The sequence below is a fragment of the Dendrobates tinctorius genome, unplaced genomic scaffold (genome assembly GCF_039654945.1).
Source record: "Dendrobates tinctorius isolate UK_male_01 unplaced genomic scaffold, ASM3965494v1 ptg000086l, whole genome shotgun sequence".
NCBI classification, from domain to species: Eukaryota; Metazoa; Chordata; class Amphibia; order Anura; family Dendrobatidae; genus Dendrobates; species Dendrobates tinctorius.
This window is the reverse complement of record NW_027361754.1, coordinates 14,345,088-14,364,336: the sequence shown is the minus strand read 5'-3', so window position 1 is coordinate 14,364,336 and position 19,249 is coordinate 14,345,088.

The window sequence follows — 19,249 nt, the reverse complement described above, 5'->3', positions numbered from 1 at the left end:
GTTGGATTGTGTGAGGCCCAGTGAATATCACACCGCTATGTCACAGGCTCAATGTCGCAGGTGTGAAAAATGTCACTATAGGACAGGGGAGATGTAGAATTTCTGAACACACTTGTGGACACTGTTGGATTGTGTGAGGCCCAGTGAATATCACACCGCTATGTCACAGGCTCAATGTCGCAGGTGTGAAAAATGTCACTATAGGACAGGGGAGATGTAGAATTTCTGAACACACTTGTGGACACTGTTGGATTGTGTGAGGCCCAGTGAATATCACACCGCTATGTCACAGGCTCAATGTCGCAGGTGTGAAAAATGTCACTATAGGACAGGGGAGATGTAGAATTTCTGAACACACTTGTGGACACTGTTGGATTGTGTGAGGCCCAGTTAATATCACACCGCTATGTCACAGTCTCAATGTCGCAGGTGTGAAAAATGTCACTGTAAGACAGGGGAGATGTAGAATTTCTGAACACACCTGTGGACACTGTTGGATTGTGTGAGGCCCTGTGAATATCACACCGCTATGTCACAGGCTCAATGTCGTAGGTGTGAAAAATGTCACTATAGGACAGGGGAGATGTAGAATTTCTGAACACACTTGTGGACACTGTTGGATTGTGTGAGGCCCAGTGAATATCACACCGCTATGTCACAGGCTCAATGTCGCAGGTGTGAAAAATGTCACTCTAGGACAGGGGAGATGTAGAATTTCTGAACACACTTGTGGACACTGTTGGATTGTGTGAGGCCCAGTTAATATCACACCGCTATGTCACAGTCTCAATGTCGCAGGTGTGAAAAATGTCACTGTAGGACAGGGGAGATGTAGAATTTCTGAACACACCTGTGGACACTGTTGGATTGTGTGAGGCCCTGTGAATATCACACCGCTATGTCACAGGCTCAATGTCGTAGGTGTGAAAAATGTCACTATAGGACAGGGGAGATGTAGAATTTCTGAACACACTTGTGGACACTGTTGGATTGTGTGAGGCCCAGTGAATATCACACCGCTATGTCACAGGCTCAATGTCGCAGGTGTGAAAAATGTCACTCTAGGACAGGGGAGATGTAGAATTTCTGAACACACTTGTGGACACTGTTGGATTGTGTGAGGCCCAGTTAATATCACACCGCTATGTCACAGTCTCAATGTCGCAGGTGTGAAAAATGTCACTGTAGGACAGGGGAGATGTAGAATTTCTGAACACACCTGTGGACACTGTTGGATTGTGTGAGGCCCTGTGAATAACACACCGCTATGTCACAGGCTCAATGTCGTAGGTGTGAAAAATGTCACTATAGGACAGGGGAGATGTAGAATTTCTGAACACACTTCTGGACACTGTTGGATTATGTGAGGCCCAGTGAATATCAAACCGCTATGTCACAGGCAGAAATTGGCTAGTGTATGACAAACTACAAGGTGTATATAGAATTGGGCAGAATAGGGATCTCCCTAGAGTGTAGGTCTGTAAGAACGGAACAAGTCCTCGACTTATCCTTACAGAGTCACACAGATAGCTTTACTGTGGCTGTGATAACAGCCGTTACACGGTACTGAGAGAGGAGCGTGCACGTACACACTGTCCGGTGTCCATAAAATTGTCAAGCTCCGTGTTTTTTAAGTATACGGACTGACACACGCTATCTCTCTATAGTTTTGAATGTGATCAAACAGCAAATATACTTAACTGTTTGAAAACCAGTCAATACTAGAAGGTGGAGGTCTGTAAGAACGGAACATGTCCTCGACTTATCCTTACAGAGTCACACACAGATAGCTTCACTGTGGCCGTGATAACAGCCGTTACACGGTACTGTGTGAGGAGCGTACACCGCTGTATGGTGTGTAAAAATGCACGCTCAGTACCTCACCAGGACAAAAAAAAAATTTGGATAGCTTTTAAAAAAGCAGTTTGCAGAGCAGTGGGAAAACAGCAATGCAGCTATCAGGAAGCCTTATAAGGCAGCCAAACAACCAACACAGCTGATCCAGCAAAATATAGCCTCCACTTGCACTGCACACAGAGTGACTGGTGTGTTGTACAGGCAAAATGGCTAGCAGCAGAAGCAGTTTTTGGTGTCTTCTTCCCTGCCTAACGCTCTCCCTACAGAATCAGCAGCAGCAGCAGCTCTCCCTATTCTGAGATCAGCATGAGTAACATGGCGGTTGGCGTGCACGCCCTTTTATACCCCCTGTGATGCCCCCCAAAGCAAGCCAATCACTTGCATGCCCTTCTCAAAGATGGTGGTGACCCCTGCCTATGTAATCACGTTGCCCACAGTGTCCGTGGATCCCGATTGGCTGAAAAAGGGCGGAAAACAAACTTTTGAAACGCGACTTTGGTGCTAAAGTCGCCGAGCTCGTGGCCAACCTCACCCTAGGGTCGGGTTTCGTTTCATGAAACCCGACTTTACCAAAAGTCGGTGACTTTTGAAATTTTTCGACCCGTTTCGCTCAACTCTACTGGTGACTAGTGTTGAGCATTCCGATACCGCAAGTATCGGGTATCGGCCGATACTTGCTGTATCGGAATTCCGATACCGACTTCCGATATTTTATCAATATCGGAAGTCGGCATCGGAATCGGAAGTTCAACGTTGATTGACAGCCTGACGTTATCATGATGCGCGGTGTGTGCGCATCATGATGCGCCGTCATTTCGGGCCTTCCGGGGGTCTCTGCCGTCCTGCCGGGGGGCTGTGTGGACTGCCCGGGGTCTGTACCGGCCTGCCGGGGGGCTGTGCCCGCCTGCCGGTGGTCTGTGCACCCTGTGGGGGTCTGTACCGGCCTGCCGGGGGGCTGTGCCGGCCTGCCGGTGGTCTGTGCACCCTGTGGGGGTCTGTACCGGCCTGCCGGGGGGCTGTGCCGGCCTGCCGGGGGGCTGTGCTGATGTCCGGGGGTCTGTGCAAGCATCGTCCGATGGGACTACAAGTCCCATCTGGCGATGCCTGCTACCATGACAGTGATTGACACATTAGCCAATGATGGGACAGTAGTAGTCCCATCATCCGGCTAATGTGTTAAATGTTAAAAAAAAATAAAAATACTACATACATACTACATACATACTACATGCATGCTACATACATACTACATGCTACATACATACTACATACATACCACATACATACTACATACATAACACATACATAACACATATATACTACATGCATGCTACATACATATTACATGCTACATACATACTACATATATACTACATACATACTACATACATACTACATGCTACATACATACTACATACATACCACATACATACTACATACATACTACATACATACCACATACATAACACATACATAACACATATATACTACATGCATGCTACATACATACTACATATATACTACATGCATGCTACATACATACTACATATATACTACATGCATGCTACATACATACTACATGCTACATACATACTACATATATACTACATACATACTACATACATACTACATGCATGCTACATATTACATGCTACATACATACCACATACATACTACATACATACTACATGCTACATACATACTACATATATAGTACATGCATGCTACATACATACTGCATGCTACATGCATGCTACATACATACTACATACATACTACATGCTACATACATACCACATATATACTACATACATACTACATACAATACATTCATACAATACATACATAGACATACAGTACATATAACATAGAGTAACATACTTACCAATACTTGTCACATTGTTCCCCGAAGCCATTGTCTTTTACGGAATAAATATTAACATAACAAACCACAAAAATACTCACCCACGATCCGAAGCAGTCCACGAGTGTGTCCCACGACGATCTTGGGTAGAGAACTGCAGCATCAGCTGTTGCTGCCGTTCTCTACGGGCTGCAGGAATCCAATGACGGAAGGTAGGTATCCTTCCGCACTGTATTCCTCCGCCACTTAAAAAAAAAAAAAGTCCCTAGTCTCACTTTATGCCATTGCTGTGTGGGAATTTCCCACGCAGCAATGGCATAAAGTGAGACTAGGGACTTTTTTTTTTTTTTAAGTGGCGGAGGAATACAGTGCGGAAGTATACCTACCTTCCGTCATTGGATTCCTGCAGCCCGTAGAGAACGGCAGCAACAGCTGATGCTGCAGTTCTCTACCCAAGATCGTCGTGGGACACACTCGTGGACTGCTTCGGATCGTGGGTGAGTATTTTTGTGGTTTGTTATGTTAATATTTATTCCGGAAAAGACAATGGCTTCGGGGAACAATGTGACAAGTATTGGTAAGTATGTTACTCTATGTTATATGTACTGTATGTCTATGTATGTATTGTATGAATGTATTGTATGTATGTAGTATATATGTGGTATGTATGTAGCATGTAGTATGTATGTAGTATGTATGTAGCATGCATGTAGCATGCAGTATGTATGTAGCATGCATGTAGTATATATGTAGTATGTATGTGGTATGTATGTAGCATGTAGTATGTATGTAGCATGCATGTAGTATGTATGTAGTATGTATGTAGCATGCATGTAGTATATATGTAGTATGTATGTAGCATGTAGTATGTAGCATGCATGTAGTATATATGTAGTATGTATGTAGCATGTAGTATGTAGCATGCATGTAGTATATATGTAGTATGTATGTAGCATGTATGTAGCATGCATGTAGTATATATGTAGTATGTATGTAGCATGTAGTATGTATGTAGCATGCATGTAGTATATATGTAGTATGTATGTAGCATGTAGTATGTATGTAGCATGCATGTAGTATATATGTAGTATGTATGTAGCATGTAGTATGTATGTAGCATGCATGTAGTATATATGTAGTATGTATGTAGCATGTAGTATGTATGTAGCATGCATGTAGTATATATGTAGTATGTAGCATGTAGTATGTATGTAGCATGCATGTAGTATGTATGTAGCATGCATGTAGTATGTATGTGGTATGTATGTAGCATGTAGCATGTATGTAGCATGCATGTAGTATATATGTGTTATGTATGTGGTATGTATGTAGCATGCATGTAGCATGCATGTAGTATGTATGTAGTATGTATGTGGTATGTATGTAGCATGCATGTAGTATGTATGTAGTATATATGTGGTATGTATGTAGCATGTAGTATGTATGTAGCATGCAGTATGTATGTAGCATGCATGTAGTATATATGTAGTATGTATGTAGTATATATGTAGTATGTATGTTGCATGTAGTATTTATGTAGTATGAATGTAGCATGTATGTAGTATGTAGTATGAATGTAGTATGTATGTAGTATGCATGTTGTATGTATGTAGCATGTATGTAGCATGTAATTTTTTTTTTTTTTTTTTTTACATTCAACACATTAGCCGGATGATGGGACTACTACTGTCCCATCATTGGCTAATGTGTCAATCACTGTCATGGTAGCAGGCATCACCCGATGGGACTTGTAGTCCCATCGGACGATGCCTGCACAGACCCCCGAAGCCTGCACAGACCACCGGCAGGCCGGCACAGCCCCCCGGCAGGCCGGCACAGCCCCCCGGAGCCTGCACAGCCCCCCGGCAGGCCGGCACAGCCCCCCGGCAGGCCGGCACAGCCCACCGGAGCCTGCACAGACCACCGGCAGGCCGGCACAGCCCCCCGGCAGGCCGGCACAGACCACCGGAGCCTGCACAGACCCCCTGGCAGGCCGGCACAGCCCCCCGAAAGGCCCGTACAGACCCCAGAGAGGCTGTACAAGGCAAAAACAGGGTTTTTCTTATTCCGATACCGGAAGTCCCATAGACTTGAATGGGACTTCCGGTATCGGAATCGGCGATACCGATACTTTTTTTAAAGATCGGCCGATACATTCTGATCCGATACTTTGAAGTATCGGACGGTATCGCTCAACTCTAGTGCTGATGTGTTGAATTGGTCTCCGGAGGCTGTTTCTTCCTTTCAGGAGCTGAAGCGAAGATTCACTTCTGCCCCAGTTTTGCAACAACCTGATGTCTCACTCCCGTTCCAGGTAGAGGTGGACGCTTCTGAGATTGGTGCAGGAGCTGTTTTGTCCCAAAAGGATCCTGTAAATTCTAAAATGAATCCCTGTGCTTTCTTTTCCCGAAAGTTCTCTCCATCTGAACGTAACTATGATGTGGGGAGTCGTGAACTGTTGGCCATGAAATGGGCATTTGAGGAGTGGAGACATTGGTTGGAGGGAGCTAAACATCAAGTCGTGGTCCTCACTGACCACAAGAATTTGATTTACCTGGAGTCGGCCAAACGCTTGAACCCTAGACAAGCTAGGTGGGCCTTGTTTTTTACACGTTTTGATTTTGTGGTCTCTTTTCTTCCTGGCACTAAGAATTTCAAGGCAGACGCCCTCTCTAGGAGCTTCTTTGCTGATTCTCCTGTGGTGACCAAGCCTGCTACCATCTTAGGCGAAGGGGTAGTTCTTTCTGCCATCTCGCCCGATTTGAGACGTGCTCTGGAAGAGTTCCAGGAGGACAAACCTGAGCGTTGTCCCAGTGGAAAGTTGTATGTTCCTGACCAGTGGAAGAAGAGAGTGATGTCTGAAGTTCATTGCTCTGCATTGGCTGGTCATCCAGGTATTTTTGGTACTAGAGATCTGGTGAGTCGGTCTTTTTGGTGGCTCGCCTTGTCTCGTGATGTCAGGAATTTTGTGCAGTCCTGTGGGACTTGCTCCCAGTCTAAACCTTGTTCTCGCTCTAGTGGGTTGTTGATGCCTTTGCCAGTCCCCAGGAGGCCATGGACCCATATTTCAATGGAATTCATCTCTGATATGCCTGTCTCTCAGAGAATGACTGTTATTTGGGTGATTTGTGATAAGTTCTCTAAGATGGTTCATCTTGTACCACTCCCTAAGTTGCCATATTCCTCTGAGTTGGTGCCCCTGTTTTTGCAACAGGTGGTTCGCTTGCACGGGATTCCTGACGACATTGTATCTGACAGAGGAGTTCAGTTTGTGTCTAGATTTTGGTGGACTTTCTGTTCCAAGCTGGGAATTCAGTTGTCCTTCTCCTCTGCTTTTCACCCTCAGACCAATGGGCAGAAGGAGAGAACAAACCAGACCTTGGAGTCATATTTGAGAAGTTTTATTTCTGCTGATCAGGATGATTGAGTTTCATTTTTGCCCTTGGCCGAATTTGCTTTAAATAATAGAGCTAGTTCTGCCACTTTGATGTCACCTTTTTTTGTAACTTTGGGTTTCATCCTCGATTTTCTTCAGGGCAGGTGAAGCCTTCTGCCTGCCCAGGTGTTGACACTGTAGTGGAGAGAATGCACCAGATCCGGGACCAAGTGGTGGATAAGTTATATCTCTCCCAGGAAAAGGCCCAGCGGTTTTCCAACCGACATAGGACCATTGGTGCCCAGTTTAAGGTTGGTGATATGGTTTGGTTATCATCAAAAAATATCGCTATGCAGGTGGCTTCTCCTAAGTTTAAGCCTAGATTTATTGGACCTTACAAGATTTTGCAGATTATTAATCCGGTCTCTTTTTGTTTGGCTCTTCCTGTCACATTTAAAATCCATAATGTGTTTCATAAGTCCTTGTTGAAGAGGTTTGTTGAACCAGTTGTTCCTGGGGTGGCACCTCCGGACCCTGTATTGGTTGAAGGTAACATTGAATATGAGGTAGAGAAGATACTGGATTCCCGTCTGGCTAGACGGAGACTCCAGTATTTGGTTAAGTGGAAGGGTTATGGTCAGGAGGATAATTCCTGAGTCTCTGCCTCTGATATTCATGCCAAAAGATTGGTGTGTGTCTTTCATCGGGCTCACCCTGATCGCCCTGGTGGCGTGGATGAGGGTTCGGTGACCCCTCCTCAAGGGGGAGGTACTGTTATGAGTTCATTTTCCCCTTCACCATTGAGGTTTGATGAACCCCCTCTTCTGGTGAAGGAAGGTAGTGAGGCTGATTACCAAGCACCTGAGCAGAATGATGATGACTGGGTGACTGGAATTGCTGACTGGATATAAGGCAGCCGACGCCCTTCTGCCTTGCGGGTGATTTCTCTGAGGGATACTAGGAGACCAGTCTGATTCCTGCTCCTCAAAAGCTAAGTTTTCTGCTCTGCTTTTTGCATTTGTGTTTTGGTTTTGTTTTGCCTCGTTTTTCTGGATTTCTGCCATTCCCTGCTGGGGTGAGCTGAATTCCTTTTTGCTCTGTCTTCAGAAAATACCTGAGTACTGATATAGTCTTTTGAAGCCTAGCGTCTTCAGAGCTTTTTTCCCTATCAGTCTGTTGGCTCTTGTTTTGATAGGGTTTTTGGCAGATTGCAGACAGCAGCTTTTCTATCCTGTCCTACTTAGTTAGCTTGGGCCCCATCATTTGCTCAGCCTATCTTTCTATCTGTGTGAGTGTTTTTTCATCTTGCTTCACCGTCATTATATGTTGGGGGCTGCCTATTGCTTTGGGGTCTGCTCTGGGGCAGTTTAGATTTCCCTTTCTGTCTTTAAGCTATTTAGCTCTCCGGCTGTGATCGAGGGGTCTAGGGCACCGTAGGAACCCCCCACGGCTACTGCTAGTTGTTGTTGATAGGTTCAGGGGTCTGCAATCCGATAGCTGCCAACTTCTCTGGTTTTCTGTACTTAGCTAGTTTTTCTGTTTTTGCCTCCTACGGTGACTCATTCATAACACATAGCCTTGTGACCCGGTGGACGTGGCTACAGACCATATAAGGTGGACAGGGTAGGTCACATGTGGTGAATGCAGGGACCTGGTTGGTCCATTGTGGAAGGTCCCTCTGGGAGAAGTGTCTCCTGGCTAACAACCTGTGGAGTGGCTGTGTGTGATGGCTGCACGTGTCTGCGAGTCCCAGAGGAGGGAAGGGATGTCGACAGCATGGAGAAACTGCCATGAGGAAGCCCTGATATGGGTGCGATAACTATGAGGCTGAAGAGCCTGTGTATGCCAACCTGGGTGACAACAGGGAGGACAGAAAGAAGCTCTGTCAAGGACGCTATGCTGATATGAACTTCATGTTGCTTGCTTTGGTTTATGCTGCATAATAAACCGCATGGACTATACTGATTTTATGGAAAACCCGTGCCAGATCTGGTTTTGTGGCGGCTAAGCGAGAATCCCCTATGTGAATGACAGCGCTACCTCACAATGGATTATGGTATGCTTTGGGGGTTTTTTTTGCATTTTTTTGCATTAATTTATTTGTGATAAAGAGTAAAGGGATAAAAATAAAAAAATATCATTTCATACCGTACACATATAATACCATCAATATATTCTATTAAAGTCTGGCTGTTAATGTTATGTTATTTGCATTGCAACAAATGTTCCATAGTCTATTATATATCACACTAATTTGCATTTAGTATGGGAATATCTTAATATATGAAGGGATACATTCTCTGTAGTGTTTTTTTATATAATATAATATGACTCCTTGCTCTTGTTATCATATTCATATGTATAGGTTCAAACGGACCTTTTCTTCAGCTACACTTCTCTGGCTACAAGGAATGACAGAAATTGAACAACTACATTGAAATAATCTGTATGCTGGACTTCTTGCAGTGTTGTTTTTTATACAATATAATGTGATTCCTTTTATTTTATCACATTCATATGTATAGGTTCACATGGACCTTTTTTCAGCTGCTCTTTTTTGTTTACAAGGAATGACTGAAAGTGAACAACCACATTAAAACTATCTACGTGCATGCTGGACATGAAAGAGTTACTCACACAGCTGAAATTCCTGCTCTGGACCTAGCCTCTGTATGGCCTTACTTATTGCAGCTATTTAATGTCTCTTTGTGTCTGTTCAGTGAGACCATGACTAAGGCCTTGTTATAGGCCGAAACATGTTGCTCCAGATTGGTTTGATCTGAGTGCATTTCAGGCTGGTTTCACACTTGCGTTTTATTGCGCTGTTTTTCTGCGCAAAAAAATGCATGTGCTTTTTTTCCTATACTTTACATGGGTGCGCATACACATGGGTTTGTACGCGTTTGTATGCGCATGCGTTTTTTTGTAGTGTGTGCTCGGGCGCACAAAATGTATCCTGTTGCATTTATTGTGTGTCCGACTTGTCCCAAAAAAACGCATGAGCACAAAATTCTCCCAAACGGTGCGCAGCGCAATAAAACGCAAGTGTGAAAGTAGCCTCACTGTCATTTTTTAGCTATTTCCCAATAAAATGGACGCTTTATATCAATAAGACCTCTGAAGGTGCAGCGGACTCTTCATCACCGGGTCATATATTTTTTGTCTGAATTTAGTTTGCAAACTGGGGTCGCTTGTGGGAGGTTTCTATTGTTTAGTCACATCAGGGGCTCTACAAACGCAACATGAAGCCTCAGACCATTCCATCAAAGTCTGCATTCAAAAATGGCGCTCCTTCCTTTCAGAGCTCTGCCATGCACCCAAACAGTGGTTCCCCCTCACATATGGTGTATAAGTGTACTCAGGACAAATTGAACAACAACTTTTGCGGTCCAATTTCTCCGGTTACCCTTGGGAAAATAAAAATTTGGGGGCTAAAAGATCATTTTTGTGGAAAACAAATGATTTATTATTTTGTCGGTTCTACATTATAAACTTTAGTGAAACACTTGGGGGTTCAAAGTGCTCACCACAAATCAATATAAGTTCCTTGTTCCTAGTTTCCAAAATGGAGTCACTTGGGGGTGTTTCGACTGTTTAGGCACATCAGGGGTATCGGCGTATTCAGGAAAAATTGCATAACAAATTTTGTGGTTCATTTTCTCTTTTAACACTTGTGAAAATAAAAAAAATGGTTCTGAAGCAAAATGTTTGTGAAAAAAAGTTATATGTTCATTTTTTCCTTCCACGTTGCTTCAGCTCCTGTGAAGCACGTAAAGGGTTAATAAACTTCTTGAGTGTGGTTTTGAGCATCTTGAGGGATCCAGTTTTTAGAATGGTGTCACTTTTGTGTATTTTCTGTCATGTACACCCCTCAAAGTGACTTCAAATGTGATGTGGTCCCTAAAAAAAATGGTTTTGTAAATTTTGTTGTAAAAATGAGAAATTGCTGGTCAACTTTTAACCTTTATAACTTCTTAACAAAAAAAATGTTGTTTCCAAAATTGTGCTGATGTAAAGTAGACCTGTGGGAAATGTTATTTTATGCGACATATCTCTCTGATTTAAGGGCACAAAAATTAATAGTTTGAAAATCTTGAAATTTTATTTTTTTTTGCCATATTTCCATTTTTTTTATAAATAAACGCAAGTGATATCAAAGAAATTTTACCACTAGCATGAAGTACAATAAGTCACGAAAAAACATTCTCAAAATCAACGGGATACGGTAAAGCGTTCCAGAGTTATAACCTCATAAACTGACAATGGTCAGAATTGTAAAAATTGGCCTGTCACTAAGTAGCAAATTGGCTCTGTCACTAAGGGGTTGAGGTCAAGTTTAGAAAACTACTTAGCCCCCATCAGCTGATAATATATCTCAGGGTTGAGTGGAAGTGGGTAAGTATTTTTAACCATGATTTTGTTCAGTTCTTGAAAATTGAGGCAAGGGCAAAGGCCACCAAATTTTCTTTTTACAAATAATAATCCAGCAGCTACAGGGGAGGAGGAAGGATGGATATGACCCTTCCGTAAACTTTAATTTATATAATTTTTCATGGATGTACGTTAAGGCCCAGTCAAAATGTAAATGCGAAATTTAGGTAATTTAGCACCAGGGACAAAATCAAAAGCACAGTCATAAGGATGATGTCTCCACTTCTCTTTCTGAAAATACATCTCTGAAGTCTTTCAGGTACCCTGGCAGATCCTCCAGACTAGCCGAGCAGATTTGTGTCATTTCTTATGACAGTTGAGGTTCCACTTAACAATCTCCTTCTGACACCAATCAATAACAGGATTATGAAGAAACAGACATGGAAGCCCCAGACCCACCCCAAGCAGGTAAATTATCCAAAACAAAATGGGAGATGGATTTAGAGTAAAGTGCTCCCACTTGAAGCATGAATTCCACCATTACCATTTAACAAAGTTCTGAAGCAGCAGTGTTTTGTTAATAGGAAAAAATGTGAATGTTTTTTTTTCAAACTAAGAGTCCCTAATCCTAATTTCAGAACGAGACCAAAATCAGTAAAGATAGCTGCAGACTCGCAGGCTATGAAATTCAATGCTGACAATACCTGGTTCTTCAAGGAAAAAACGTATTAAGCAGTACTTTAGCAAAGGAAAAAAGGTACCTTAGAGCCAGTGTTACCCCCTCAACAATTACCCAGACTTAGGCATTTTCCTGACGGCTGGTTTGCTTGAGGTTGAGTTGGGCAGTGCTATAAAAAATGTCCTGCATGACCACAGTATAGACATACCCATGACCTGATACTCCATGACCTTATCTATGTCTTTTCTTCGCAGCTTGAAAACCGACAACTCCCACTTCCAGTAAATGGACCTGTATAGAGTATAACAGGCACCCTGTCTCTCACCGATTTTGTGGTTCATCCATATGGCCTGGGTCATGACCTCCCCCAGAAAAAAAGGGATTTCATGAAAAGCCCGAGTGTTCTTAAGAGGCTCAGAAAAACCTTTGCGGATCTTGCATCTGAGAGCTGAATTCTTCCATAAAACTTCAGTGGACCATTGTCAGAACTCGATGCAGTAGTTTTCAGTAGAGTTGAGCGAAACGGGTCGAAAAAATTCAAAAGTCATGAAACGAAACCTGACCTTAGCGTGAGGTCGGCCACGAGGTCGGCGACCAGAGCGCCAAAGTCGCGTTTCAAAAGATGCTTTAGCGCCCTTTTTCAGCCAATCAGGAAGAACGGAGACTGTGGGCAACGTGATGACATAGGCAGCGGTCACCACCATCTTTGAGAAGGGCATGCAAGTGATTGGCTTGCTTTGTGTGGCGTCACAGGGGGTATAAAAGGGCGTGCACGCCGACCGCCATCTTACTTATGCTGATCTCATAATAGGGAGAGCTGCTGCTGCTGATTCTGTAGGGAGAGCGTTAGGAAGGCCAAAAGAAAAAAAAAAACTGCTTCTGCTGATGGCGCTTTTCACTGTAGTTAGTGTGCAATGAAAGGTGAAGATTTTTGCATTTGTGCAGCAGCGCTGGTGGTGATTAGGCTGCCTTTTAAGGCTACCTGCATTGCTGTGTGCACACTGGTGTTCAAACTGCTTTTTGAAAAGCAATCCAAATTTTATTGTTTTGTCCTGGTGAGGCACTGAGCGTTCATTTTTTCACACACCGTACAGCGGTGTACGCTCCTCACACAGTACTGTGTACCGGCTGTTATCACGGCCAAATTGAAGCTATCTGTGTGTGACTCTGTAAGGAAAAGCCGAGGAGCTTGTCCGTTCTTACAGACCTACACCTTAGAGTTTTGTCCGTTTTTCAAACAGTTTCTTATATCTGCTGTTTGATTACATTCAAAACTAGAGAGAGACAGCGTGTGTCAGTCTGTATACAAAAACACGGAGCTTGACAATTTTAAATACACACCGTACAGCGGTGTACGTGTACGCTCCTCACACAGTTCCGTGTACCGGCTGGTATCACGGCCAAATTGAAGCTATCTGGGTTTGACTCTGTAAGAAAAAGCCGAGGAGTTTGTCCATTCTTACAGACCTACACTCTAGGGAGATTCCAATTCTGCCCAATTCTATATACACCTTGTAGTTTGTCATACACTAGGCAATTTCTGCCTGTTACATTGCGGTGTAATATACACAGGGCCTGACAGAATACAACTGTGTACTGAAGTCTGTAGAGAGATTCCATTTCTCCCCAGTCCTCTATACAACTCTTTTACACCATCCAGAATCAGCCTGTTACTTTGAGGTGTAATATACCCAGGGCCTGTCAGAATCCAACTGTGTCCTGAAGTCTGCAGAGAGATTCCATTTCTCCCCAGGCCTCTATACACCTTTTTTACACCATCCAGAATCAGTCTGTTACTTTGCGGTGTAATATACCCAGGGCCTGTCAGAATCCAACTGTGTCCTGAAGTCTGTAGAGAGATTCCATTTCTCCCCAGTCCTCTATACACCTCTTTTACACCATACAGAATCAGCCTGTTACTTTGAGGTTTAAAATACACAGTGCCTGACAGAATCCAACTGTGTCCTGAAGTCTGCAGAGAGATTCCATTTCTCCCCAGTCCTCTATACACCTTTTTTACACCATTCAGAATCAGCCTGTTACTTTGAGGTGTAAAATACACAGGGCCTGACAGAATATAACTGTGTCCTGAAGTCTGTAGAGAGATTCCATTTCTCCCCAGTCCTCTATATGTGGCGCCCCTGAGGCTCGGTCGCCACAGAGGTACTGCACCTTCTCCTAAGGTGTAGTGCCCCACCATCCTGGTAAGTTGGGAGCTCCTTTCCGCACTCCAACACCTGCATCCCACACACAGGATAGTTCAGCACTGATCACATTGCAGCTCATGCTTAGAGCGTAGCAGAGCACCTCTGGTAATTCCTTGCTTCGCAACACGAGATGTGCTGGGAGGTGGGTGGAGTTGAGATTCATATAAAAGAGTGGGAAAGTTTAGAATTACAGGTCAGTCTGGGGTGAGTCCCAGAGGTTCAGGCTGACAGAAGGTCGGTGGAGTAGGAAGCCACTCAGTGAGGAGTGGGGGATCCCTGGAAGAAGGGATGGAGGAAGGAGTGCTGCAGCTGCCTCAGTGACCTGAGCCAGCTGGCACAGGAAAGTAAGAAAGGTGGAGAGACGCAGACCTGTAACCTAAGCTTCCATAAGAGAGAGAAGTAACAGTGCAGAACGAAGGAGTAGGAGAACAGAGAGGAGTTGTGGGTTGGAAGAGGAACCCTGCCTATAGGTTCTCAGTGCAAGGCCGGGGCCCGGTCCCCGAGGTTGTATGGACGCTTATGGTTCTGCAGCAGACACCGGTGGAGTAGTTAGCTGTAAATGCACTACTCCCATCAAAGACTTGGGACACAACAGCAACATGGATAGAGAGCCGGGATGTCACTTTGAGGGGTAAAATACACAGGGCCTGACAGAATACAACTGTGTCCTGAAGTCTGTAGAGAGATTCAATTTCTCCCCAGTCCTCTATACACCTTTTTTTACACCATCCAGAATCAGCCTGTTACTTTGAGGTGTAATATACCCAGGGCCTGTCAGAATCCAACTGTGTCCTGAAGTCTGTAGAGAGATTCCATTTCTACCCAGTCCTCTATACACCTCTTTTGCACCATCCAGAATCAGCCTGTTACTTTGAGGTGTAAAATACACAGGGCCTGACAGAATCCAACTGTGTCCTGAAGTCTGTAGAGAGATTCTATTTCTCCCCAGTCCTCTATACACCTTTTTTACACCATCCAGAATCAGCCTGTTAATTTGAGGTGTAATATACCCAGGGCCTGACAGAATCCAACTGTGTCCTTAAGTCTGCAGAGAGATTCAATTTCTCCCCAGTCCTCTATACACCTTTTTTACACAATCCAGAATCAGCCTGTTACTTTGAGGTGTAATATACACAGGGCCTGACAGAATACAACTGTGTCCTGAAGTCTGTAGAGAGATTCAAATACTCCCCACTACTATATACACCTTGTACCTTGTTTTACAGTACCATATTGTTGGTGGTATTTTAGGTACATTTTCCCCAAAAATGAGGAAGTGTGGTGGAAGAGTCCATAGAAGCAGGCGGGGGTTGGCAGCTGGTAATGATGGTGTTGGTGGTGCATCTGCTGGTAGTGGCAAAAGCAAAATAGCACCAAATGCAGGAGGTGTTGAGCCTGCGTCATCGTCTGGCTCCACAAGACCTCGAAGGCTCCCTTTTCTGGGAGTAGGTTAACCGCTTTTAAAGCCGGAGCTTCAGGAACAAGTTTTGGCTTACATTGCTGACTCAGCCTTCAGCTCCATTGCCTCCTCTTCTGAAGTTTTAAAAAATAAAAGCAATGAGTCGTCATTGGAGGCTCATGGTCATGAACCATACCTTTCCTTGTGTCCTTCACCCCAACCAAAATTGAAGGATGTGGCAGCCCACACTACAGATTACTCCATGGAGCTGATTTCACATACCATGCCTGGGTTATCAAGTCAAATCGTGAATTACCCAGGCCAAGATGAATCTGACATTGAGTGCACTGATGCACAGCCACTGCTAGATTTATCTGCTGGTACATTCACTCAGAGCACTACATTGTCCTCGCAGTGCACTGAGCCAGAATCTGACCCTGATGAAACTCAGGTGCCCCTTCCCGCATACTATACCACCATACACGGTGACACAGAGGAAGGTGTACATGACATTGAAGAGGAGGTGATGGATGACCCAGTTGTTGACCCAGATTGGCATCCATTGGGGGAAGAGGGTACCGCTGCCAATAGCTCAGAAGAGGAGGAGGAGAATCCGCAGCAGGCATAGACATCGCAACAGCTGTTATCTGGCAGGCCCGGAGCAGTCCAAAAACGGGTTACAAAAACCAAAAGAGTTGCAGGACAGCTTGGCCAGACGGTCAAAATAGCACAGCGTGCAAGGCCTCAAAATGTCTTCCATAGTAGGAAGAGTGTAGTGTGGCACTTTTTTGAACAAAATCCTAATGATCAGGCAAAGGATATCTGTAAGAAGTGCGCAAAGACCTTTAGCTGAGGGAAAAATCTGAGAAATTTCAATACCAGTTGCATGCTTAGACATTTAACCACCATGCACTTGCAAGCGAGGACGGACTACCAAACCTCACGTACCACATGTGCAACTGCTCCCAAAGAAGGTAGTCAGCAACGCTACATTGTTTCCCCCACTGTAAGCCCACCGGTTAGCACACCACCAGCAGCAAATGTTGAGGTGTCATCGCAAGGCCAAAGCAGTCAGGGAATCACAATGTTATATCAACGAAAGACTGAATCAGAAAGAACACCAACTCATCATCATCATCAACCCTCTCTCAGTCCACCATATCCACCGCTAGTTCCAACATATGCAGCTCTCAAGTCCAGCTCACCCTACCAGAGACTATGAGTAGGACAAGAAAGTACTCATCCTCTCATCCGCGTACACTGGGTTTGAACATTGCCAAACTAATCTCGTTAGAGATGATGCCCTATCTCTTGGTTGAAAGTGCAGCTTTCCGCGAACTCATGGCCTACGCAGTACCACGCTATGACCTACCCAGTCGCCACTTCTTTTCTCGCAAAGCAATCCCAGCCCTCCACCTTCATGTGAAAGACCGCATTGTCCATGCACTCAAGCAATCAGTGAGTGGAAAGGTGCACCTCACAACTGATGCATGGTCCAGTAGGCATGGCCAGGGCCGTTACGTGTCCATCACTGCTCACTTGGTTAATGTGGTGGATGCAGGGTCCACAGGGGACAGCAGTGGTGGGACAGTGCTGCCTAGCCCACGGTATAGGAAACAGTTGGCTGTAGGCATTCGACCCTCCTCCTCCAGAAGCGAAAGCACGTCCACAGAGCGCAGTCGCACAAGCACTCCATCCGCAGCTGCCAGTGTTGCACATGAGGTGTCCCCCTATCGATCAGCTAGTGGAAAGCGTCAGTAGGCTGTGTTGAAGATGATGTGTTTGGGGGACAGACACACCGCGGAGGTACTGGCCGACTACTTTCAGCGACAAACTGAGTCATGGCTGGGCAGTCTACATCTTGAGGCAGGCAAGGTAGTTAGTGATAACGGCTGGAATTTTGTGGCAGCCATAGCCGTTTCAAAACTCAGACACATACCTTGCTTGGCTCACACCTTGAACCTGGTGGTGCAGTGCTTCCTCAATAATTATCCGGAGTTAACAGGCCTGCTCCATAAGGTTCAAAGACTGTGCTCTCACATCCGCCGGTCGCCAGTTCACTCCAGTCGTATGCAGAAGCTGCAGTGATTGCTCCACCTTCCCAAGCACCGCCTAGTTATCGACGTTGCAACAAGGTGGCACTCCACCCTGTACATGGTTGAGCGGCTGGGCGAACAGAGGCAGGCCATAATGCATTTGTGGGAGGATACACGGGCAGGCACATTGAGGGCAGACATGGAGTTGACAGGTGTGCAGTGGTTGAAGCTGAAAGACCTCTGTAAAGTCCTTCAGTGTTTTGAGGAATGCACACGGCTGGTAAGCGCAGACGATGCCATCATAAGCATGAGCATCCCACTTATGCGTCTGCTCATGCAAACTTTGATGCACATTAAGGAGCAGGCATCTGCAGCCGAAGTTGATGAGGAAGAGGAAGAGGGAAGCCTTGATTACAGTCAGCCATTGTCTGCTCCGGGACCTCTCCTGGACGAGGTGGAGGAAGAAGAGGAAGAGGTGGAGGAGGATGATGATGGGGATGATTATTTAGGGGAGGAGGATGCTTCTCGTGGGGCAAGAGAAAATGTTGGCGTGGCAAGGTCTGATACAGGCTTTGTGCGTGACTGGGGGGATGTGGATTTGCCAGAAAGTGCTCCTCCACCCAGCACTCGCAGTGCATCATTGACACCGGGAACATTGGCCCACATGTCAGATTATTCCTTGCAGATCCTAAAAAGGGATCCCCACATTGCCAAAATGATGAACGATGACGACTACTGGTTGGCCAGCGTCCTGGATCCACGCTATACAGGCAAATTCCAAAACACAATGCCACAGGAGAACCTTGACCTAATATTGGCTAACAAACAAGCAACTCTGGTAAAACGGTTGGTTGAGGCATTCCCAGCACACACCAGCAGTGATGGTTCTCACACGAGCCGTAGGGGCCAGGGGCAGCTTGGAAGAGGTGTTCGTGGTGCACACATTAGAAGTGGCATTGGAGACAGGGGTTTCATGACCATGTTGTGGACTGATTTTTCAAGTCCCGCTCACACGACTGGTAATACTGCATCGATTGAAAGTGACAGGAGACAGCAGTTGTCAACTATGGTTACAAACTACTTCTCATCCCATATCGATGCTCTCCCTCACAGGTCATTCCCATTTGACTAATGGGCCGCTAAACTGGACACCTGGCCTGAATTGGCGCAATATGCTTTACAGGAGCTCGCTTGCCCTGCTGCAAGTGTGCTATCGGAAAGAGTCTTCAGTGCAGCTGGATCAATCCTGACAGAAAAAAGGACCCGTCTGTCGACCCAAAATGTGGATGATCTAACATTCATTAAAATGAACCATGCATTGGTTTCCAAGGATTTTGTCCCACCTTACCCTGATGACACATAGGTTGCCAGAAAAATGGCTTGCTTTGGTCCTCTTCTTCCTCGTACTTGACCAATTTTGCCTTTAGCAGCAGCTGAATGTCCCACATCAACATATGCCA